General features: G+C 42.8%; 1 protein-coding gene and 1 long non-coding RNA gene across 4 annotated transcripts in view; both read left to right on the forward strand.

The window, feature by feature from the left end:
- Positions 1–1725, forward strand: part of LOC134454167 (chloride channel protein 2-like) — a 67459-nt gene extending 65734 nt beyond the window's left edge. For both annotated transcript variants that reach the window (XM_063204984.1, XM_063204985.1), the window contains one exon: positions 1–1725. This exon is cut by the window's left edge and continues 1290 nt beyond it. The gene's annotated coding sequence lies outside the window, so the exon portion shown is untranslated.
- Positions 1726–10081: 8356 nt separating this feature from the next.
- Positions 10082–19903, forward strand: LOC134453517 (uncharacterized). Of its 2 annotated transcripts, none has more exons than XR_010035631.1 (5): positions 10082–10315; positions 12400–13937; positions 14773–14853; positions 15420–15491; positions 18227–19903. It is a non-coding gene; the product is annotated as an uncharacterized LOC134453517 (long non-coding RNA). The 2 variants fall into 2 exon arrangements; XR_010035632.1 differs by lacking the exon at positions 10082–10315 and adding an exon at positions 11110–11182.
- Positions 19904–25156: the final 5253 nt, after the last annotated feature.

Consider the following 25156-nt stretch of genomic DNA (forward strand, 5'->3'; position numbering starts at 1 on the left):
ATTACAAGCGAGACATGGTCTAGAGACCGCCTAATGAAGTTCTCGTAGGGGGAGGTGTGGTTTGCGATTTCCAATGGACCATTTGTTGGCTGAGTAAGTAGCCCATAGCCAATCGTGTCAGTTGTATTCACACAAAGTGCAAGCTTCCACTTGTCGAGTAGTACGTGTCATCATCGTTCCACCCCTTCCCACTCTCGGGTTGGCTCTCTACCTCAGGCTTAGCGCTTTGGGACGAGCATCCATGCTGTCTTTCGGATCAGGCCGATTGTGCAAAGCAGCATGGGATTTTCTGCTAGGCTAGGCTCAAGCCAGATCACCACCGTGTTTAGCGGGCATAACGCTGCTATCAATTGTTGACAAGGCAATACGCACATTGTCCTGTAGGTGGCGGCAACACAAAATGATCTATTATCTCGTATCAGCATGCAATGCGGCATGTAGGTGCATGATATCTATGGAAGTAAAATTCTATGTGCTCGCTTTCTCTATCTTTATACACACACACGCACACTCCACTACTTTTTTATGTTGTGGTTCCTTGACCACTTTTGCACTTCTAACCACAACTGCGATGATAAACACTGCCTGCTTTAGACACTCCGTACACTCACGGTCTAATATTACACACATGCACACACACGCACACACACACGCACGCACACACACACACGCACACGCCATCATTATGGCAAGTGTGTGTGTTGTGTATATGAAGGGCTGAATGTTTTGTGTATTTGTTATAAATGTGGAAATAAGAGTTTTGACCAATCAGGTGCGCAGGAAGAGAGATCAGTGGCCTCCTTCCCTCATGCTCGCCTTCTCATTGGTCTGTGTGTCTGTCTATATCCCACCCTCGACCAATCAGCTGTTATTATGGCTTGAATTGAAGGGAGGCGGGGCTTATTTGTAACATGCGTCATGGAGATTCCAATTCCAATGGTTTTGTATTTGTTAAATAATAATAATTTGCCTTTTAAGTTTTGTTTTTTTAGTGTATTTCACATGAGTTGTGAGTGTCTGGTTCTAATGTTATTACGCTGGTGTCAAATCTAATGTTAACTTGTTGCTTAGCGACCGGCTGGAGGGATGCTCGGCTCTGGCTGCTGCTGATTGGTGCAGCTGTTGGTTGCCTTAGCAACAGAGGAGTTTGTTTTTAGATGACCATCTGCAGACATATTTTAATATATTTAACCCTGTGTGTGTGTGTGTGTGTGTGTGTGTGTGTGTGTGTTCATATCACAAGATGTCCGCACAAACTCCCTTGCACAGTCCTCAACCACACAATTGAATACACACACGCACACATACCTGCGGAAAGACACACACACACACACACACACACACACACACACACACACACACACACACACACACACACACACACACACACACACACACACACACACACACACACACACACACACACACACACACACACACACACACACATAGGTGAGAGAAAAAGTGCTGCCTGTTGTGAAGTGAATGTTTGGTGGATGTTGTGAGATAGTTGTGAGAATGCTGGGAGTCTGTTATAGGCCTAAGGTTGCTATAAGGTTGTAACGTGAGATTGTGACGTGAGATTGTTATAAAGTCGTTGTTGTAAAGTCGTTGTAAGGCTGTTTGTTGTCATTGTCTTTTTGTGACATGAGGTTGACAGAACGTGTCCTTCTTGGCCTTATTGACCTCCAAACAAGATATTGAATAAAACTTCTATGTCAATGACATTTTGCCTCGCATGCTGAGGTCACAAGCACAAGCAGAGGATGGGAGGTCAGATATTGAAATGGACACGACATGCTTGTTTTGCTCCTCCAATTCCCTACACCGCTAAAATGAAAATGGTCCTTAACATTCCTCAGTGTCCATCTCATTATCCAACCTGGGGTCCATGGGTCCTCACCTTGGTTCTTAACCTTCCCCAGTGTGTCACCTCAAATGATTCTCAATGTTCCTTGGCAGTGTGCTGTACATTTCTATTGTCAGACGTTTTAGTAGTAGCACACGTCAGGATGGTGCAACCACAGCTAATTCCACTATTGTATGGGGTAGCCCCTTAATGCATGCCGTACCTTAATGCATGCCGTGGCACGCTGTAAAAGTCATTGAAAAGTTAACTTAGTAATGCACTACGACTAGGTTACTGCCATTCTGGTAATAGCAAATGTATAATGCCATGTCTTAACGGGTTAAATGATTAAATGTTGTTCGTAGTGGATTATCTTAAGAAGCCTATTCATTGCAGTACCTTAATTACCAATTAGCAGTTAATTTATGGGCATTAGCTGAGGTTGTATCAACTGACGTCTGAGCCCCCAAAAAACACCATTGACCTACACATACTGTTCATGCCTCTCATCTCATTTCAAACACGTGTACTGTACTGTGCAGTATTGTGCCTTGGTGATGTCTGTACACTCATGTCATCTCCTCTCATCTTATCTCTTAACTCATGTAGTGTACTGTAAAGTATGTCATCTCAACTAAGGCCTTAGGTACTGTATTACACAGTAACTGGAACGCACGAATGCACACGCACACACACACACACACACACACACACACACACACACACACACACACACACACACACACACACACACACACACACACACACACACACACACACACACACACACACACACACACACACACATCCTCTCTCTCTCCCATGCACAGCACACACTAAAATGTTAACACTACTTGGGAAAGTACACACACACACACACACACACACACACACATGCACACACAGACAATTGCAATGTGACTGTGTTTTCTTTTATTTGTGGTCTAAGAAGAATTTTTGTAAAGAAATAAAATAAAAAAATAAAATGTTTTGTATATTTGGGAAGAATTAAAGAGATTTTAACAAAGTCTTATTGTCTATCATTTGGTCCGTGTGTGTGGTCCTCTTAATAAGTGCACACTTCCCCATGCAAACTCCCAAGTGTACACTTCTCTAGGAACACTTCAGAGTAGGGGTGTAAACAGAGTAGGGTTGTACAGCTTCCATGACGATATTATTCAATATCGATTTCTTAGGGCAGCAATTGAAGAGTTCAGATGCAAAACCCCCTAAGTGCCTTTTCAAAAAAATAATCTTAATTCATTTTTTATTTAATACAAAGCTATCAAAATTCTAAATTTTTATTTAAAAATGTATTTAAGTAATATAACTATTTAGATGTATTATCAAGTACATGAATGTAAACCAAACCAACAACGGGGTTCTCTAAAAATATAGAAGTGCAGGTTTTCAGAAATGGAGTTAGGGGGTTTTGCATCTGAACTCTTCAATTGTATTATCTAACGCTGTGCGGTCCGGTAACCACAATCACTTCCTCAATCGCAACGGATGAAATTAATTGTTATTAAAGCGTTTTTAAAGAAATTTGGTCAGCGATTAAGTGTAACAGTGTTAGATAAGCAATAAGCCATGAGAGGCTGTGGCAGGGCCGGCGCCACGGGGGGGCATTGGAGGGCATTGCCCCCCAGCCAAGCTGCTGTGCCCCCCCAGGGCTTATTCACCTAAACATGCTGATATGGTCATTAATATGCGACAAATGAGAATTTATGAATAGAGTATATATAAAGTATAAGATAAAATTCCACCTTTGCTTAACCACCATAGCCCTAATAAACAAATAAATGAATAGGCTACACTATTTAGACATTGTCAGTAGACCTAAATGTGAAATAATAAGTGAACAATGATCCTTTGAAATAATGGGATTGTCCCATATTTAGAAACAAAAGTACTGTTCCGTAGAGCTGAAACTGAGCCCAAAATTTGGTTAAAATGCAGGAAATTGCATCTAAGAAATACAACATTTTCTGGGGGAGGACTCCCATACCCCCCACCAAGGTGCCCCCCCATACTCCATCAAATGTCCGTCCAACGACTTGGTTCTGCAGCCGGGTCTGGTTGCCACCCGTCCCTTGAAAGGGAGGACATGACACCAGTGAGCCAATAGTTGCTCTCGACCAAGTACACTGAGGGATGGCAGGACACCTTCAAGACACCTTTCTTATTTTTAGCCTGTCCTATGAGGACATAAAACATCAATATAATATAATACAATACAGTACAATACAATACAACATGCACAGGGGTTGGAAAAAATAACCTGCCATTTTAGTGTGGGAAGTTTCATGGCTCAAGTGGACCAGGCTATTGGCCAATCTTCATTAATTGCACATTGCACCAGTAAAGTGAAGTGTGAAGGTTCAATTAGCAGGGTAAGAACCAAGGAGAGATAGATAGATAGGAGGGCTTACTCACGTCATAACAGCGTAGTACGAAATGATGGCGAGGGGAGTACGGAAATGTTATTCTTATTCTTCTTCTAAGGTCAGTAGGCCTATTGGAAGCATCAGGGAAGCATGCAATGCCACTTCCGCGAGGGTCTGGGTGTGGAACAGGTCATAGGACAGCGTGAATGTTTGTCAGCTGTCCTTGATTACCCCCAGCAATTACTGCTGACCAACAGCTGCAGTTAATTTGGCCACAAATTATCCATCATGGTGTCGCCCCCACTGACTATGCGCAAGGGAGTATGGAAATTGTATCCATTGCACCCACTGACCAATGACCATGCGCAAGGGAGTTAATTGGTAACACTTAACTTTACGGATCGCTAATAAGGTGGTAATTTCATGTTAATTTTATAGTTATTTCATAGTATAACTGTTTGTTTTTAGTAACAACAGAAAAATAACCATACAGTTTCCAGCGCATTGTGGTGACACCCTGATGACTCGCAGCACGGTGACACTTTGTTGACACACACACACACACACACACACACACACACACACACACACACACACACACACACACACACACACACACACACACACACACACACACACAAACACACACAATGCACTGGAAACTGTATGGTTATTTTGCTGTTGTTACTAAAAACAAACAGTTATTACCCTGAAATAACTATGAAATTAACACGAAATTACAACCTTATTAGCGATCCGTAAAGTGTTACCAGTTAATTTTCCATCCACTCGTGTCCTCAGGCAACGCCCCCGTACTACACCGTGGCCAATGGGGCACCTAAGTCTCCACCCCTTCCGGGCGGCTCGTGGGGCTGGGAATGCAAAAACTTTTGACTGGGCTGTAATGGACTGATCAAAGCTATTTTTCGATCCACCTCGCATTTCCCCGTAGATCACACATATGCTGTGCCTCAGAATTAATAACAACCAATGGTGTGCTTGTTGACTTCACTTGGCAAGCGATTTTTGAGTTGTGTGTGTGCAAAAATATGTAATTATTTGGACTACACAACAGACATCGCATGTCCGACGTGCAGCCACTTAAGCCTCGGTGCAGCGGCAGGGTTGGCTGTGCCTCGGTTCACGTCAGATATGCGAGGCGCACGTGTAGTCTCTAACACCGTTTTGCACAAAAGCTAAAATAACGTTTCTTGCGTGTCGACGCAAATCCAAACCTTTCAAATTCACTGTAATCATTATGTGAAATCCGGAGCACATGCCAAACGGGATGAGGATTTAGCTTGACTCGCTCCATTAACTCTCATCCAAAATTTTGAGAGCTCCAGCCTCACGGATCGGAAGTAGAAGGTCGTGACTTAGGTGCCCCATGCATTTCCCCCCGAGAGATTGTTCTTCTGTGTCAAGTTTCTTTGGTAATAACACAGTTTTTCCTCAAAATTTTGCAATGCACACAACATCATGGGTGACATATCAGAGTTCAAAAAGAAGAAATTCTTGGTGCATCTTTGACCAAGATAGCAAGTCTTTCCCTGTGTCTCAATCCACTCACTTGTGTCAGTGCACTGACAGTCAGAGCTTAAATTTGAGCACTATGCACTGTGCCCTCGTTGGAAGTAACGGCTGAGCATGGCATTAGCACACTAGTTGGCTACTGTTTACAATACACAGCGTCTGGTGCTTGTATTTACATTTCCTTCACCTCAAAGGGCAACAATCATTCATACAATAGGTTGGTGTTCCATCAACATTATTTACAGAATTAGGAGACTGTTGACAAAACTCTTCTACTGAGCTGAACACCACGTTTTCTCAGTTTCATTGGCTGTGTCTCAAATCACGCACTTGTGCACTTCGGGCACTGTTTTTCAGTGCCTAGGGTGCTCACGCTGAAAATTTCAGTTGAGTCAGTGCACTGAAAGTGCCAGGATGATCCCCTAACAATGGCGGGAAAATGCAGTGCTTGAATGATGGACACTGCACGCATCAAACGGCGGCCTGCCAAAGTATTGTATGTGTGATTGTTGTCCTTTGGGGTGAAGGAAATGGAAATACAAGCACCAGACGCTGTGCATTGTAAACAGTAGCCAACTGATATTTTGGCGAGCTAATGCCATGCTCAGCCGTCACTTCCAGCGAGAGCAGAGTGCCTAGCTTAAAATTTTCCACTACACTATGCACTAAAGACTTTAGTGCACTCTAGGAACTAGAAATTTCTAACCAGAATGCATCAAACTGGCAAAGTGCGCACACTGCCTAGCAAGAGCAGCACTGCTTCGTCACGAACGAGCCTAATGTGTCACCTAATTAGCGGAGCGCGAGTTGGCTGATCAGCACAGCTGTCCGTGGGTGGGCTGATGTGGGTGTGCGGGAAAACTCAAACGCAGGTGTTTTTAATTAGGTTGCTCGCTCGGTTTTGGAAAGAAATTAGAGTCTGTAGGCATAGGGGGTAGGATGTACAACTGGGTGATGGACTTCCTTAAAGACAGGAGTATTGAAGTACGGGTTGGGTCATCTCACTCCTGTATATATCCCATAGAAAATGGAACTCCACAAGGGAGCGTTTGCAGTCCTATTCTTTTTAATATCTTGATCAATGATGTATTTGTGGGGGTGGACGCCAGCCTTGGCAGGTCATTATATGCAGATGATGGGGCTCTGTGGGTGAGAGGGCGTAATGTGGTAGCTGTCAGGCTTGTACGAAATTCCGAATTGAATTGAGAATGACCCCAAAATTCAAATTCAATTCTTGAATTTCAATATGAATTGAATTTAAATTCCAAACAGGAAATAGAATTGCAATTCGAATTGGAATGGCAGGAAACTGAATTTCACAGAATTTAAATTCTAAGAAATTCAAAGCAATGACATAATACTGACACTAGGTGGTTGCAGGGATGGTCAGTATCTCGAATACTTCAATTAAAATACATTTACAAATAGAACATAGTATTTTGAATTTTGTATTTCATGTCAGTGAATTACAAGTATTTGAAGTTTGTATCAAAATACTTTTCCCCCTGTATTTTGAATTTTCAAAATAAGAGAAAATACAATAGCCTACTTTCTCCTGAACAATGCAATTACATAGTAGGAACACGGATCAAATAGTATGTAAGTGATGCTTGTAGCTATATTGGAATGTAAAAGTGTTTGTCTGGGAAAGGGGTGAAGGACTCCAAAGATTGACAGTTCAATTCCCAGGTAACATTGGCAGGTGACTACCTGACTACGAGCTACTAACAAATAACCAGCCTCAAAATTCTGAATTATTGAATATATGCTGTTGGATCAAAAAACTCACTCTTGATAAAATATCATCAATAATTGAAATTGCCATGCTAAGCACCAAAGGTGCAACCTAATACTGCACCATGCATCACCCACAAGATGGCGCTCTAAGGCCACAAATGGTGCATTAGTGCCGCTTTGCAAGGTACATGGACATAATTTACAAGATACACGTTCTTGTTTATTGAACTCACATACAGACCTTGACATATCTGTACCATTTTTTAAATGCTAGTTGTGCCAAGTAGCCCGTTGTTTATATAGCCTTCTCCATAATTACAAGAACTTAACATTATTGTTTGTTCAATGACTGGAAATTATGGTTACACAGGAGTGTGGTTTAAAGTAGGCCTACCTTTTATTCTGTAAGTGAATTGAATTGTTATTTTTGGCCATGCCATACAAGTCATTGAGTAGCGAAGGGAAATTGAGTTTCCTTGCTGAGACTCGAACCTTGAACTTCTGGCATGCAAAACTGGGGCTCTAACCGCTACACCAAATAACCAAACTCATTAGCTTGAAAGTCAGGACACACCCACATACCTAGTTTCTGTTGTATTTTGTGTATTTGAAAATGCAAAATACAGTATGTTGATTATTGATACATTTACTGTTATGTATTTTGTAAAGTATTTGTAACATCTTAGAGCTGGGTATTTTGCATTGTATTTTGAAATACATTTAGATGTGTCTTTGCCCATCCCTGGGTGGTGGTGTAAAATTCAAAGAAACTCAAAGTAATGACAAAATAAGAACACTAGATGGTGCTGTATATTTATAAGCATGTGTCTATTCCCGCCACTGCAAGATGGGTGGGAAGAGTGAATTATAGCCCCCTTAGGTCACCTGTTGAGCTGCTTCCTAGCAGTGCTTTAGGATTTGGGTAGGTAATTATTTGACTTTTGGGTTTTTTTAACTTCCATTTTGAGTTACTGTAGTACAATGCCATTCTCTATTTGCTGTAGACCCTAGTAGGTGGTAATATTTAAATACATTTTGGTACATAACAAATAAAAAGTGTGAAAGTCATCTGTAGGCCTTGCATAACACTAATTATTATACATGCAACTACTGAAAATCACAATGGGGGCCTGCATGGTTTATACAACATTTACTTATCATTTTGAATGCTGAATACATTTGTAGTTAAATTTATTAGCAATATATATTTTTGTTAATGCTATTGTACTTAGTTACACTGTTATTGTTGTATTTTATTATTTTGAAAACACAAAAGTTGTGTGTTCATCCACTTCCTGAATTGCAGTGAGTTTCAATTCCATTTTGAATTCCATTTCCTGTAATTCAAATTCAGTTCAATTCAACATCCTGTAGGGGTGGAGTCAATTCAATTCAAATTCAATTCCACTTCCTGAATTGAATTTAATTCAGAAATTCTGAATTTCGTACAAGCCTGGTAGCTGTACAACGTAAGCTACAGGCAGCCTTTAGTACTGTGGAAGAATTGGGGAATACGTGGGGATTTTGTTTTTCTGTTGACAAAACCCAAGTGATGTGCTTCTCTAACAGGCGAGGTAACCCGAAGGTGCAGATCACTCTGTATGGGCAGTCAATTAAGCAAGTGCCAAGTGCTAGATTCCTAGGAGTGTGGATGGATCATAAACTGACATATGGAGAACATATCCAGAGGGTCACAACTAAGTGTAAAAAGGCTGTTAATGTCATGAGATGCCTTGTGGGGAGCAGCTGGGGGGCGAGCATGGGTGCCCTTAGGCGTATCTATACTGCATTAATCAGGTCTGCCTTGGACTATGCCTGCATTGACTATGGGTCGGCAGCAAAGACGCACTTACAGAAACTCAATGCAGTGCAGGCTTTACGGCTATGCTGTGGGGCCTTTAAGACGTCATCAGTTCCAGCCCTGCAGGTGGAGGTTGGAGAAATGCCACTGTCACTACGTCCCCTACAACTGAGTATGAATTACTGGGTTACGTTACAGGGACATGCACAGGATCATCCATCCAAGGGGGTGCTGAATAAGTGCTGGGAGCATGGCCGTAAGCAGTTTAATAGCTTTGGGTGGGTGGGAGACGAAGAGGCTGAGAAACTAGAATTGACTGAGCTATCATATTGCCGCACAGTAACACTGTCAGCTACTCCCCCTTGGTTTTTCCCAATGCCTGAGGTGGACTTGGAGATAGCCAAACTGTCCAAAAAAAGTAGAGAATATGGTGGACTAAGTAATAGGCCTATGGTGCAAAACTATTTAAGCATGAAATATTATGACAGCACTAGGCTTGACAAGACTAACATTGGAAGGCTTGCTGCCATACTCTAATAGGCCGTCTGCATGTTATCTTATTAGATTTTTGAAATCTACCCAGTTATTTGAGAGGATTTAAGTTATTTTCTTATGTTCAGTTGTTTACTTGCTTATGATTTTCTTTTTCTATTCCCTTCCGATGGCTGTCCCTAATTATTATTTATTTTTGTTCTGTTTTGTTTTGTTTTCTGTCTTGTTTTGTTTTGTTTATTCATCACCACTGTTAAGGCGCACATTCCCCATCAACGCTCCGTACCTCCGACCTAAATACGCCAAGGCTCCATAACTAAGCAGAGAGTTTACATAACTGCACCAGTTGGTGGCGGTAATGCTCCACGTCGGAAGCCAACCGCCAATAAACGTGAATGAAGAAGAAGAAGAAGAAGAAAGAAGGTTTTGGAAAGACACAAGCTTGTTGTGCTTAACTTATAAAAATTGGAAATACTGTGCTAACGCGTGACGCTGGGAACCTGTCAGGGGGAGCTGGTAAGCACTTGTGGTTTTATTTTACTTCGTGGTAGAACTTTTTGTTCATTTGTGGCGAGACGTAAAGTGTCATTTAAACCGCATTTGTCTCACAACAGTGTGTGGTAGTGTTGGACAGTTTTCTTCCTTTGTTTCCCACTCTTTGTAACTTTGTAAGTTTAATGGCCGGGCACACGTTGGCGTGATGCCTACTATGCTCCTATTTGTGTGTAGAGTTGTAATGGTCTACCGTTGGTTGCAGCCAAGGTTTGTAGGTTTGGCAATTGGGTTTAAGGCGCAATAGATTGCTTATGGTCAAATAAATTAATTTGGATATTAAATGTGTATGCTCATTTTTATTAACACATAGGCCTAATTCACAAAGGTTGGACCTAAATTAAACAAAACTGAACAAAAATCCAAGCAAAACCGTCAACTTGACATCTATAGGCTATTTGGTGGTCAAATGCAATGTAGCCTAGGCTATCAGGGTGACCCAATGATCCTTGGGGTGACCAGATGTTCCGAAAAATTCGGGACTGTCCCGAATTATAAGTTTTTGTCCCGAATCCCGAATCTGACTGCATGTCCCGAATTTTAGACTTACCTACTAATAATAATGTTTTAACCAGGTACACATCTCAAACTTTTGGCTACTGCCGCCTGTGCCACTGAGAGGCTGCTTGTGCAGCCCCAAAATACGTGAAGTGGCTGCGCTCCGTCCCTCAGCAATGTATCTATTTTATCTTGCTGACATTCTATTCGATTGCAACAGTAAGCGCGAGCAATTACCGGCGCGCATTTTCACTTTCATCGACAAAATGACAGTAGCGACATGGCAGATGATGAGCCCCACCATGCGAGTAAAAAACAGAAGCGACAGTGCAGGTAGATGAAGGAATGGGGAAGGGAACTATATTCTGGTTTTAGACCGTTCTGTCAGTTTGCATCCTCGCATTGTATTGTTTATTTTTTGACGTTCCGAGTTCAGGCACACGAGTGCACCACTGACAAGCTAACTTGCAGTGACAGCAAGCTAATCTATTCGGTGTTCAAGTGTACAACAACCTCGCAGCTCAGATGCCAAAGCATCGATGCAGGTAGGCGTCACAGAAAGCGTTAAAAAATGAGAGGTCAACAGCAGCTGCGGGATTGACATGGCATCGAGGGGGGAAACAATGCAGGCATCGCAGCTGTGGGGAAAATAAGTTTAACAAGTAGGCTACTACTGTATTAATAATCAATTTATTTCTTGCATTTCAATCAATCATGTTGTCAGGGCTTGTTATTAGGCTATTCTATAAATCGAAAGGTCTGAATTGCATCGCTATAGGCCTAGTTAATTTTCAAAATTTTCTTTTTTTTTAACGACGACTTTTTACTCGCATTACTGGTAGCCTAGTCCAGTTATTGAAAATGAGGCATATTAGAACCATGGTGTTTTAGATTTAAAGTAATGTTTTTGTAGGCCTATGTGGACCAAATATATTAAACTAATAAAAAAACACCCTCTTGCATGTTGCCACTGACACCCCCCAAATCCCGCCCATCCAGGCCGACACGGTGTGAAACTAGTGAGTCCCGGCACAGGTGGCATTTTGTTTCAAATGGTTTCAAATTGCTTTGTTTGTACTGCAGGGTAGCCTGGAGCTTACGTTCTCTGTACGAGTTGTGTAGTCAAAAGGTTGTGTGCCAGCAGTGTGGAAACGAGAGGATAGACCTACATCCATATAACCATTCATTCTGAGCGCTGCTGTAATTTCACCTGGTTGACCTCATGTTTTCAGATGTGTCCTATTATCTCCATAAGGCGGTCTGTCGGTCCGTCTGAAATGCTGTCTTAAAATTGGAGTTCCCTCCTGTGTCCACAAGACGGCAATGCATAGGCGGACGCATCTTTGTCCACCTGTCGGACTTGTCTTGTAGTGACGTGGGGCTTATTGACCATTAAGCCCCATGCAACGTGGCTCGGGAGTTTTTACTTGGTGTAGGCTACGTGCAGTAGCGCAGAAAGTGTCTGGATTGTAGGTGATGTCGTGACATATGCCTACTGTGTGTGTGTGTGGTTTATTTAACTCTTTTATTTTGTGTTTATATGTTTAAAGGTTTTACACCTATTCTGGTCTACTGTTCTACAATTCCTCCGTCTGTTACTACTACCTCTACTTCAAAACAGCAACACCACTGACGTCAAGGAAAAAGACAAGACGAGGGGAATCCTGTGTCCGTGTAAGTTACAGTCCTTCAGTGTGGAAACCCAGTGCTTACATACACTTGACAGTGGAACAACTTCTACAGTGAATAACCGCCAGAGTGGAAAACCGATGCACCATTGGAAACCGCCGACTGCCAATGCATCACCGCTACACCAATGGACCACCGTCTAAAGAGTGCATCACGTCGCTGACCAGTGAACAGCCTTCTGCTGCCAGTGACCAAGACTCAAAGACTCCACTCACACCACAACCCAACAGAGAGAAGACACTTCACCTGGGGGCCTGTAGGATAAAGCTTGAAGAAAAGAGGGGGAAAAAACAAGCTCAAGGAAAAAAACAGGCCAAACAAATCTTCTGCCTCCCACTTAAAAAAAAAGAAGAAAAAAACTGGAAAAAAAGGTTCAGAAGGTTCTGCCTCCCCCTTCATATCCTCTCTTGACATTTAGGATCCTTTTAGCCGCTCTCCATGTCTAGAAACTGTCCCGATCATGCCGTCTTGGACTGCTGAAGTGCCTTTCGTCCAATAGATCTTGGACTGCTGCTACTGTGGGTGGGGGAGTTCTGGACTTGGACTGTGCGTTGTCCCTGACTGCAATTGGGTGTTGTGCCTTCAGTCGACTTCGAGTATGAGTACTGCAGTGAACGTTTTCCTCTGCATCCTAGTGACATTGTCTCTTGCTTGTAACGCAGGGTCTTTTACTGGCTTTGTTGACCACTGAAGGAACTGTGCACCGTTGTGCTTTCAGTTAGGTCTTCGGGACTAGCCTGATGATGTCTGCAATGTTCAGAGAACCTGGATCACCAATGTCAGTCAGTAGAGTAGAGTAGAGTAGAGTAGAGTAGAGTAGAGTAGAGTAGAGAAGAGTTGTAGAGGCTTGACTTAAGTTAGTGGTTCTGGGCGGCGGAGGCATTGTCATGCGCAGGGCCTGTCCTGATGCCTGCTGGAGGTTCCCGCGGTGCGGTCCGGTCCACGGTTCCTTCGGCTACCTTGGGGTGGGTGGACAACCAGGTCAGTGGAATGCCTTGCTGCGCAGGTGGGAGGTGGTCTCGCTGTGCGGAGGAGGGCATTCACTGCAGTGCTCGTCCGGCCTCAGCGGGGGGCAAGGCACCCGGTTGCAGTCTGGGGCGGCGCGTGGGCCGGCTCCGGGCTCCACTGCCAACAGTGGCAGCGGTCCAAGAACTGTTGAACGAAGGGTGCTTCGGTCGTCTGGGAAGGCTGGTTAGGGTAGTTTCATGGACATGGAAACCGGCTGAGGGATTCCTGAGTGTCGGGAGGGGAATGGGGGCAGTGCCACTCCTGGCCTCAGAGGGGAGGTGGGACAACCAGGACCTCACAGACCGGGTTGGCTGCAGCAGCGTACGCATGTACACCAGACCTCAGAAGGGAGGTGGGACAGCCATGATCTCATGGATGCACAGAAGAGAGGGTGGGTACACAACATGCTGCAAGACCCAGTTTACACGTAATATTTATATTTTTGGAATACATTCGTCTTTTTTGCACGTGAACAGAGCTTCAATTTCCTAAAATAGATTTTTAGAGTTTAAGTGGAGATTTCTAAGGTACACCTGTCAGTAGGGTGTTTCATTTGATCGACATGCTGTGTTTATATGTAAAGAGATAAAATAAATATTCGCTTTTAAAAATATCTGCATATGTAATCAAGTCCTGACAATAGTAAATATTTTTTTGGGAAAACAATGTTTTAGTCATGTTTTATTCCACCATAATAATCAAATTATGTAAAACAAATCTAAATCCTAAAGCATTTTTTTCCCGGTTCTCAGGAGGATAGGTACATGTAATCAAGTCCTGAAACATGTGAAAAACATACATCCACATAAAACCAGCCTGAATGCTGGACTAATGCACACACTCAAAACAAGCAGTAAAGTCTGCAACACCTGGGCTTTCATCAATCTTTTATTATTTTGATGGCCCTTAATCAGACCTTATATGAAATTAAGCCTTGGTGCTGTGGATTTATTGCATACATTTGTTTGAATATACTGTACAACATCTTCCTGTGGAAGTCTGACTTGTCACTAATGGAAAGAAACCTTAAACCATGTGGATTTTCACCTTCTAGTGAATTTGCCATCTATTTTTTTCCAATACCATTCTAGTACTTCTCGATGCCATTTAGTGTTTCATGCCATTGTCAGTCCTTGTGTGATGCCATCTGCTGCACACTGTTCATGTATTGTGTGTGTGTGCTTTCTTTCTTTTCTTTCTTTCTTTCTCTGTAACAGGGACTTCAGGGACTTCAGGGACTTCAGGGCTTCGTCGGGATTGTAAGCAACACTGGACCACAGGAGCCAGGCGAATCACCAGGCCCTGCAGTCAGTATACACACATTCGAACACACACACACACACACACACACACACACACACACACACACACACACACACACACACACACACACACACACACACACACACACTACAGTGTAATTCATCAGTCCCTGCTTGTCACACATTTCTCACACATGTACAGTATATACACACCCACATACATGATGTTGACCTGGAATAAACATAGAGCGAGGCCCATCTGTAAAACTTGAATGTCCTGACTTTTACATAATAATGGTCATGTTATCTCCTGAGTTTTCCTTCCCATCAAAATCCTCAATATTTGTGTGTTTGGACAATATTCCCTTTGAACCGAAGAGCAGGGCATCACAAAATGAGCTGAGAAACTTTTCTTCACCAAGGCACTCCAAAAAATGTCTTTATTTGAATGGCATGTCTACTGAGGACCTTTTTAAATTGCCCATGTGTAGCGGCAAGAAGGCCCAATAGGCAATTGTTAGCAATATTTTGAAGTCTCTGTGACGAGATTTTCTTTATAACTAACTTTGGAGATTTTTATTTTGTCCAATTAATCCCCATCTCGCCCCCAGGCTGATCGAGGGCCTAAAGGCGCACAGGGAGCCAAAGGGGTCGAAGGAGAAGAGGGACCCGCAGGACAACAGGTAAGGATGGCCATTTTTGTTTGTCCATCGGCACGTTCGTGATGGTGTATGGCGCATGCTGCGCAAATCTGTGCAACGCACATGTGTGCTGTAAAATTACAATGCATTCTGGTAAGAAATTTTGAATACATTGAATGCATTGTGATTGCGCAGTGCACATGGGATTTGTGTAGCATCACAAATGGGGCCAGTGACAACTGGATGCAGCCTTTTGTTTGTGTCAGTCTTATTGTCTTGAGTTGGTCCTGTGTGTGTGTGTGTGAATTTCAGCTTACCAATGTTGACAGCATCCATGCATCACAAAAACCGTGTCAGTCCCACTACCATGCTTGGCTTTTGATAGGATACACTTTTTTTTGTAAAACTCACGTGTTTACCACCACACATGCTTGACACCATCTAAAGTATATTTTTTTATCTTGGTCTCTTCAGATCACACAACATGGGTCCAGTGATCCATATCCTTGGTCTGTTCATCTCTCTTGAGACCAAGATAAACAAATTAGCTTTAGATGATGTGAAGCATGTATGGTGGTAAACAAGTGAGTTTTACAAAAAAAAGTGTATCCTCTCAATAGCCAAGCATGGTAGTGGGACTGACATGGTTTGGGGATGCATGAATGCTGTCAACATTGGCAATCTGAAATACACCTAAAAGAAACATGCATGTCAACATGCACTGTGACTACAGAAGCAGATCATGATATTCCCCATAGGATTGCATTCAAATCTCACCCCAATCTATTTAAGCCAGATGCAGACTCAAAATGTAAAAGTTCAATGCAAAGAGGTTGAAACGCACACTGATGACCTCCCTTTTCATCCCTTTTCATTTTGTTTCATTTCGAGACGATTCGAGCCAATATAGCCCCTTCTCTACCAGATTTTAATCTGGGGTGTACTCACTTTTGTGAGTACATGTTCAAACATTAATGACTGTATTTTGTTTTTTTATGAGTGAACAAGAAATTTAAGCGGTTAAATAAGTTGTTAAAAGGTCACTAATCATTGTGTCAAAGTGAAATTTCTGTAATGCTTTCCTATGAAAAGATATACTCAAAAATCTGCAAAAACTGTGAGGGGTGTATTCACTTTCGTGATATACTGTATTATCTCAATGAAATAGAAAGACGACAAATTAATTAAAATGTATTGTGTGAAGTTATTTTCCAGATTTTCTTTTTGATATTCTGTCTCTCTGTGTTAGAATACATCTATGATTAAGTTATCTGATCATGTCAAACCAACAACCCCAGAAAGGGATCAAATACTTATTAGTCTCCCTGTATAACGGGGGCCCACAGGGAGTCAGATATTTGTTTTACACAAACCTGTTAATAATATATAAAGGGGGTCTATTACAGCTGGTTGAACATGCAGAAGTTTGTGCTCCACCCCTGTACATAAGCATACAGTACATGTACCTTCAGACAAGAATTTCCTTTACTGTCATTTAGCTGTATTTCGGTAGCAGTGTACCAACCTGCTCTCACCCTTGAAATGTAAAAAAGGTAAGCACAAGGAGTTATTTTTTTCCGAGAGTAGAGTAGAGCAGTTGTTTCAGGGTTCTGTATTCATCAGTGCTGCCTGTGCTCTATGGCACACTGATGTAGGGTTTTCAGGCCGACCAGAACGGAGGTTGTGCCGGTGCCTGCACCAGTTACGTTCGGCACTAAAGTGCTTATCTGTGAACCTCCCATGTTCATACCGGGCTCTGAACAATTTCCGCACGTGACTGTGTTACCCGGATGAACCTGCTGACGGCCACACTGTTCATGGAGAAAAACCTAGTATTTTGCGGTTCGCATTGTGAACCAACTTTCCGGTTCGCGAACGCTAATATCTGTGGCGGGAACACAACGGCCGATTCGCGATTAGGTGCGGGAACGGGCTCCAGCGCGGTTCTCAGTCGGCCTGAACGCGCTAATGGAGGCAGAACCCTGGAACGCCTACTACTCTGCTCTCAGAAAAAAAACTCCTTGTGCTTGACCTTACTGTCTTTCAGTGTGCGAATCTGCTCTCACCTAAATATCCAGACCGCAACAGTATCCTCGCTTCAAGTTTACAAGTTTATTTATTTAAAAAGGGACGGCATGTATTACCAGCATTTAAACAAAAATGGAAATTAACCTCATGGCTATAATGTTGTGTATTTAGCATCTTTTGTCCCTTGACAGGTTTGATGTTCCTTAAAAAAACAAGGTCAAAACAAAACTAAAAATACAGTTATAGTACACAGTTGTAAAATTATAGAGTCAAATATATTTCACACATTTTAAAAATAAATAATACAAAATACAATTACAAGATACAATACACACATGAGTTAAAGAACAGCTGCCAGTACTAGTAGCCTAGCTATGTGAAATTATGTTGACGGCATTGACAATCCAGTAACCACAATTTTAACTGTACTGAATGAGTTTACTGTTGGCAGTTCTCTAATTATACTGGGAATTGTGTTCCAGGTGTGAGAGACTCTGTAAGAGAAAACAGCCTGACTAAAAGCGCTCTTTCTAAATGGAACAGAGCAATTACCCCTGGAACTGACTCTGGTAGCCCTATTTATATTTTTTGTAATAAATATCCATAGAGGAGGAAGGGCCAGGCCATGAAGAATTTTATATAGTAAAACTGAATCATTATATTTAATATAGTTATCCCAGTCCAACAGACTGCTTCCTCACTTGTGTTTACATTAAAGCTGATACTCCACTCTGAACACTTTGTTTTAGATGTTCTACACTGCAGCTGGAATGAACCCTGTCAGATCCTTCGTCCTGCTACGTTCAAGAGGAACTTCATGAACCACTGGGTAAGAAAAATATGCACAAATTATGCATAAAAAACATGCTCATAGTCTCGCATTGTTTGTAAACTACTTTCAATTCAGATATAATAGATGTAATAGTGTTGCATTGCTTTGGTCTTTTATAGAATGTGCAATGCACTGCATGTATTTCTCAACTGCTCACATGTAACTATAATATCGTTTCTGTTCTTCCCTCCTCGTGCCTGCGCCCGTCTGTGCGTCCGTGCGTTCGTTTGTGCCTGCGTGCGTCCGTGTCTCCGTCCAGCCGGCTGTGCGTGCGTCCGTCTCTGCATCCGTGCCTACGTCTAGCAGTCCGTGCCTCCGTCTGGCCGGCTGTGCGTCCGTCCGTGCGTCAGTCGGTCTGTGCGTCCGTGCCTACGTCTGGCCGGCCGTGCGCCCGTCTGTTCCCACGTCTGTGCCGCCGTCTGGCCGGCCGTGCGTCCGTCTGTGCGTCCGTGCCTACGTTTGGCCGGCCGTGCGTCCGTCTGTGCGTCCGTGCCTACGTTTGGCCGGACGTGCATCCGTCTGTGCCCACGTCCGTGCCTCCGTCTGGCCGGCTGTGCGTCCGTCCGTGCGTCAGTCGGTCTGTGCGTCCGTGCCTACGTCTGGCCGGCCGTGCGCCCGTCTGTTCCCACGTCTGTGCCACCGTCTGGCCGGCCGTGCGTCCGTCTGTGCGTCCGTGCTTCCGTCTGTGCGTCCGTGCCTACGTTTGGCCGGACGTGCATCCGTCTGTGCCCACGTCTGTGCCTCCGTCTGGCCGGCTGTGCGTGCGTCCGTCCGTCCGTCCGTCCTTGCGTCAGTCCGTCTGTGCGTCCGCGTCTACGTCTGGCCGGACGTGTGTCCGTCTGTGCTTCCGTCTGTCCGTGCCTCCGGCCGGCCAGCTGTCCGTCCGTGTGTGCGTGCCCACGTCTGTGTGTGCATGCCTGCGTCTGTCTGTCCATTCGTCCGTCTGTCTGTGCCTCAGTCCGTGCCTACGTCCGGCTGGGCTCATGTCTGTGCGTCCGTGCGTCTGTCAGTCTGTTTGCCCACAAAAACAAAAAAACAGTAGGGGGTCTACCAAAAAAATGTTTGAGTGTGTCTGTATTTGGTCTCCTATAGAATTGACTTAAAATACTGCTGATGGTGTTCAAAGCTTTAAATAGTCTTCCTCCCTGTTACATCTCTGATATGCTCTCTTTTTATGCCCCTGACCGAGCTCTCAGATCCGCTGATGCCACGCTGGGGATGCTAAGGATTCCTACCCTTCCACCAAAGGAAATTGGTGAAGCCGCCTTCGATATGTACGCGCCCAAGAGATAGAACTCTGCCTCTTGGCATCAGAGACACTACCTCCATCAACTCGCACAACTCTTTCTTAGCTGCTCAGGCCCTACAGGCTCCACATGTCGTGCCCTGATGTGCAAAATCTGTAGTCATCTCTCTTCCTTTTGATCCGTGCGTGATTACAAAGCGTGTGTGTGTGTGTGTGTGTGTGTGTGTGTGTGTGTGTGTGTGTGTGTGTGTGTGTGTGTGTGTGTGTGTGTGTGTGTGTGTGTGTGTGTGTGTGTGTGTGTGTGTATGATTACAAAGCGTGTGTGTGTGATTACAAAGCGTGTGTGTGTGTGTGTGTGTGTGTGTGGGGGGGGGGGCTGGGTTAATATGTGGTTTGAAGTGTTGGGGAGACACTGAAATTGTTCTTTGTATTTTTTTCCCTGTCTTTATCCTTTTTTTCCTGTATCCTTTTATTGTCTATTATTGTACGTTACATTTTGCTTTTGTTAAAAGATGGAAAAATTAAGGTAATGAAAAGAAATGGAAGAAAAAGTAAGAAATTATTGGTCCCCCATAAGGGGGGGTGGTGGTTGTTGGGTTTATAAAAAAAATGTGTGTCTGCGCGCGTGCGATTACAAAGCGTGTTTGTGTGATTACAAAGCGGGTGTGTGTGTGTGAGCGAGAGAGAGATTACAAAGTGTGTGTGTGTGAGTGATTACAAAGCGTGAATGTGTTGGCGTCATGTAGATGGTCATTTTTCGTATTTTTTTTTTTTTTACACTTCTACACGTCATCCCCCAAGCTGTATTATTTGCTATGATATTAACCCCTCCTTGCATCTGCATTTGTTGTTCTGTATATTTCCTGTGGTCTTTGTATTTGCTATGATGTGATGTTGGCTATGATTATGTCTTCTTTGAAAGCCGCTTTGGTTATAAAGCGTCTGCCAAATGCAATGTAATGTAAAGGTATATTAATAGACATATCATCTGATCTGCCTTTTCTGTACCACAATAAAAGGAAAAGAATCACCATCACACAAATTTGCCTACGGCAGATGTTCATTTTTCTTATTTATTTTTATTGCACTTTTATTGTCAAAAGTAGGCTTATCATGCACTTCAAGCTGTCCAAAAGCGGTGCCAATTTAGCATACTCGGTGCTGCAAGTGTGCTGAAGTACTGTTTTGCAAGTAGTAGTGCTCCAGTGCATTAATAGTACAGTGAAACGCAATTTAAATAGCTGAAAAAAGTTCACTTTGTTCTATGTATAGTCATCAAAAGTACACTAAGTGTGTACTTTTCATCTGGGCACTGCGCCTTACCCTGTTCTTGCTTAAATTTTGTCCTTGGAAGTCAAGGCTAAATGTTGCTAAATGCTATGTAATGTAATGCAATCTTTGTTGGAAAGCCACAGCCTACCCGAGTATTGTTGCAGGCAATTAAGGCAGTTCTGAAGGCAAAAGGGGGTCCAACCCAACACGAGGAGTGTTCCTAATTAAGTGGCCGGTGGTACATAGACATTCACACACGAGCTCTAGAGGCTGCTGTACAGCGCTAATTGTCCGGGATTTGCGTTAGAAAGTGTGCGCACACCTATAGTCCTAAAAAATTGTATCCTAATTTTATAACATCAAGACCTAGCTTACTAGCGCAAGAAGACTGTAGTTCTACTTATACCAGACCATAATTCAATGGTAACAAGGAGTGGATCGGGGGAAAAAAACGGTTTATTATGGGCACCCTTCTGCTGATGGTCTCTCGTGGAGAACCCAGGCCAGCCCAGTAGCAGCAGAGGGTACGGCGCCCAGGCAGCCAGTCAGATGGGGTAGTTAGTAGCCTCCTCCTTGGTTGGCCGGCACCACGGGTGGGTGGGGGGCCAAGCTGCTGTGCCCCCCGTGGGCCTATTCACCTAAACATGCTGATATGGTCATTAATATGCAACAAATTAGTTTTTTTCTGGATGCGGTAAATATAAAGTATAAGATTAAATTCCACCAGTCCTTAACCACCATAGCCCTAATAGTCAGCCTGCCAAGCCCCAAAATAATATGTTTGATGGCATTTTCTGTTAAAAGTTGGCAACCATGCCAGAAGTTATCAGCATGGGCTAAGGTTTCAGAATCACCTGGTTGCCAACACGGAATTTGACCTTTAAGGTCAAATATGAAGGTCAAAAGGTCAAACACGGTCAAATAACAGTGTTATTTAGTTAGAAATTGTTAAAAAGATGTTAAATGTGGGCAACCATGCCAGAAGTCATCAGCATGGACTAAGGATTCAGAATCAACTTGTTGCCAACACGGAACTTGAGCTTTAGGGTCAAATTTAAAGGTCAAAAGGTCAAAAACAATGTATTTTCTGGTTAGTCTCATTTGGGAACTGTATATTCATGGAATTATTTTTCAAATGTAAGCAACCATGCTAGATGGTATCAGCATGGACTAAGGTTTCAGAATCACCTGGTTGCCAACATGGAACTTGACCTTTAAGGTCAAATTTGAATGTCAAAAACAATGCATTTTCTGGTTTGCCTTTTTTTTGGGGGGGGCTTCATATTCATGGAATTCTTTTTCAAAAGTTGACAATCATGCTAGAAGTTATCAGCATGGACTAAGGTTTCATGGTCCATGGTTGCCAGCATGGAACCTGACCTTTAAGGTCAAATTTGAAGGTCAAAAGGTCAACCGGGGTAAAATAAATAAATAAATGTTTTGGGTTTTTTGTGATGTGCTTTCATAAAATACAAGTTGTTTGCATGATATATTGAATAATTAGTACCTGGAGGAGATATTTCGTATTATTTAAATCATTTTAGGTGAGTGAAGGCATTGGAACAAAAAATCGTAAAGAAAATAAAACACTGTTTTGATGAGGTTTCTCCCGAAGCGGACAGCGCTGTCAAAAGTTGCATTTGGGGTTTTCTGACAGTGGACGGTGGAAGTGGTCGCGAGAGTCACACTTCACCTACTGTAAGTATCAGATGACTCTGGACAGTGATTAATTAACTTTTAAATCCTAGAGCCACTTTAAACCCAAGTTTAGAAGTTATATAGTCTTTATTATTAGGGTATGAGTGAAAGTGATTATTGCAAATTGTCAATAACAACAATGTAATTCATCATATTGTTTCTTTACTTCATAATAATTAAAACAAAATGTGATGTCAGTACATACTGGATATTTATGTATTTAAAGGAGCTATTGTTGCTGTTATTACAAAAAGGTCATCCAGATCATGTTCTATCCCTACGGCGTTTAAACATTCTACATTTTAATCACATGCAGGTATACAGGGCTGTCCATTCCTCAGGCAACTGCAGGCATGTATTGCCCACTTGGTTCTACAACCACATCTTATCAGTCCTAAGTTACTATGTGGAACTGGGGGTTTCCTTTGCCACACAGCCATCAAGTGTTGGTCTACAACTTTCCAACCACCTGTCTCCTCAGTGTCTTTGTTAATATGTACTTTGTCAGACTGCAGCCATACATTTGCCTGCTTATTTGCTTAATGCAGGATGCAATCCATATGCATCACTTGGTGGTAACATATCAATTGCCTTTTTGCCTTTTGATCAATACCCAAAGATATAGTGCTTTATACAGGTGACACAAAAACTCAAGCCTGGGAAATTGCAACAGAACATTCTACAGTAGTCATGAGAACATCAAGAGAAGTGTGCAATACTTGCTCTACTCTTACTGTAGGTAACCATGATATGACATAGCAAATCAGCAAGTATCCTTCATTGCTACAACCAGGGCTTTTTTTGAGGGGGAGCAAGGCGGAGCTAGCTCCGGAAGCTCTGACGCGCGCTCCGGAAGCTCTGAGGCGCGCTCCCCCAGCTGGATCTTGACAAACGATATTTAAATTATAATAATACATAAATACATAAATTAAAGTTTGTTTCATACTAATGTCTGGTTGAAATATATGTCTTGGTGATTTCTCAATTCTAATTAGTCCCATGGAACGAGATAGACTAGCCTACTTATAACCACGTCAGTTTGATTTCAATTGCCATAGGCCTAAACCTGAGAGAGGTTTGAAAAATACTATGTACAAACTAAGGCTATTACGTCCGATTTGAGGTTTCATAAAATGATATGCATTGCTGAGATAGCCTAGATCTAATGCTGCATTATGACCATATTAAACACTAAACGCCATCTGCGCTGTCTTGTTTATTTCTGATATCCTACGCCGAGTCGTCTTTATTTTAAACATTACTAACGCAACAGTAGGGGCCTGATTGGTTAACCCGCTGTCTAGCCTTGCATAGCCTACTATAAAGTTTAATTTAGCAGCCAAGTTTAGGCCGCCTACTCCTTGCAGACAAATGTCGCGCTGTTCGTTGAGGTGCCTAGATCTGCTGTTGACAGATGGAAATTTGAAGACACGACGCATATTCTCGAGGGTGATTGAAGCTTTCCTTGTTAATGACAAGTTAACCTTTACAAAATATCCAAGAAGCTTAATCATCTGCGGTTGCTGTACACAGTTCAAAGGATAGGCTATTTATTCAGCGAAGTTGTGAATATTTTTCCTGCATATTTCTCCACTCCCGCGGTAACCCCGTGCACCATGGCTGTCAAAGACGCAATCCAAAATTGAAGTGCACCAGTGTAAGACAAGCGGCACGACTTGTCGGACTCATTCCAACGTCTGTCAGTGATATCGTGACATTTGTGATACATGTTCAAATGCGTTCTGAATAGGCTACTGAAGACTGAATATAGCCTACTGAGCGCACGTGTTGTTGCCTTTTAAAATTGAGTTCTTGTTTGCTCGTTGTAATGCACAATGGTGCTATGCGTCATAAAAATACATGTCAGACCTTATATTTTCAGGTGCATGGTTTCATTTTAGTAACTGCATTTCTATTCAGTGACTGGAGATGTAACTGAATGAGTGGGGATCGAGGGCACTTTATAGGCCTAAAGTGTCGAGGGATATCGAGGGATTTTTATTGGCCTAAATATCAGTCTTAATTTACTTCAACATTAGTCATAATGGCGACTAGAAAAGGGGACCAGCAAATGTGACCTGGGCTTTGCGTTCTATTAATTTTATATGGTTATGCAGAGAGTATGAAACTGCGCAGGGTATTCTGTGCTACTGCATGGTTCGAAATTCGCTCTCGGCATGTAGGTCTACAGATAAAGGATGCGTGATGCTGCGTTTACCAGAGCAAACTAACAAACTTTCCTTTTGGCATTGGCCTGCATGCTGAATAGTCCACTGTCCATTTTCCCAAATGAAATCAGAATATTCCCAGCACTCAGTAGCAGGTAGCCTATTTATACCGTTCCATATTTGTATTTGATATTGCGCATACATCCCCATTCACGGGGTTGTTCGACCCCCCCCCATGCGCTTTTTTTTGCGCCGGAGCTACTCCTCCTTAGCGCTCCGGGACCTCCGACTTGACAAATTAAGCACTGGCTATAACCATTTGAAACGCATCAGAAATAACAGAAGTCATTATTTTTTTCTATGGAAAGCCTGTTAATTGATGGGGCAAAGCAAATTCACTGGTGAGCCAAGGAAAATCCCATTTCATACCAGCAGCTTAATGTGCTTCACAAAGAAGAATAAA

Source organism: Engraulis encrasicolus, chromosome 8 (genome assembly GCF_034702125.1).
Source record: "Engraulis encrasicolus isolate BLACKSEA-1 chromosome 8, IST_EnEncr_1.0, whole genome shotgun sequence".
Lineage (NCBI taxonomy): Eukaryota > Metazoa > Chordata > Actinopteri > Clupeiformes > Engraulidae > Engraulis > Engraulis encrasicolus.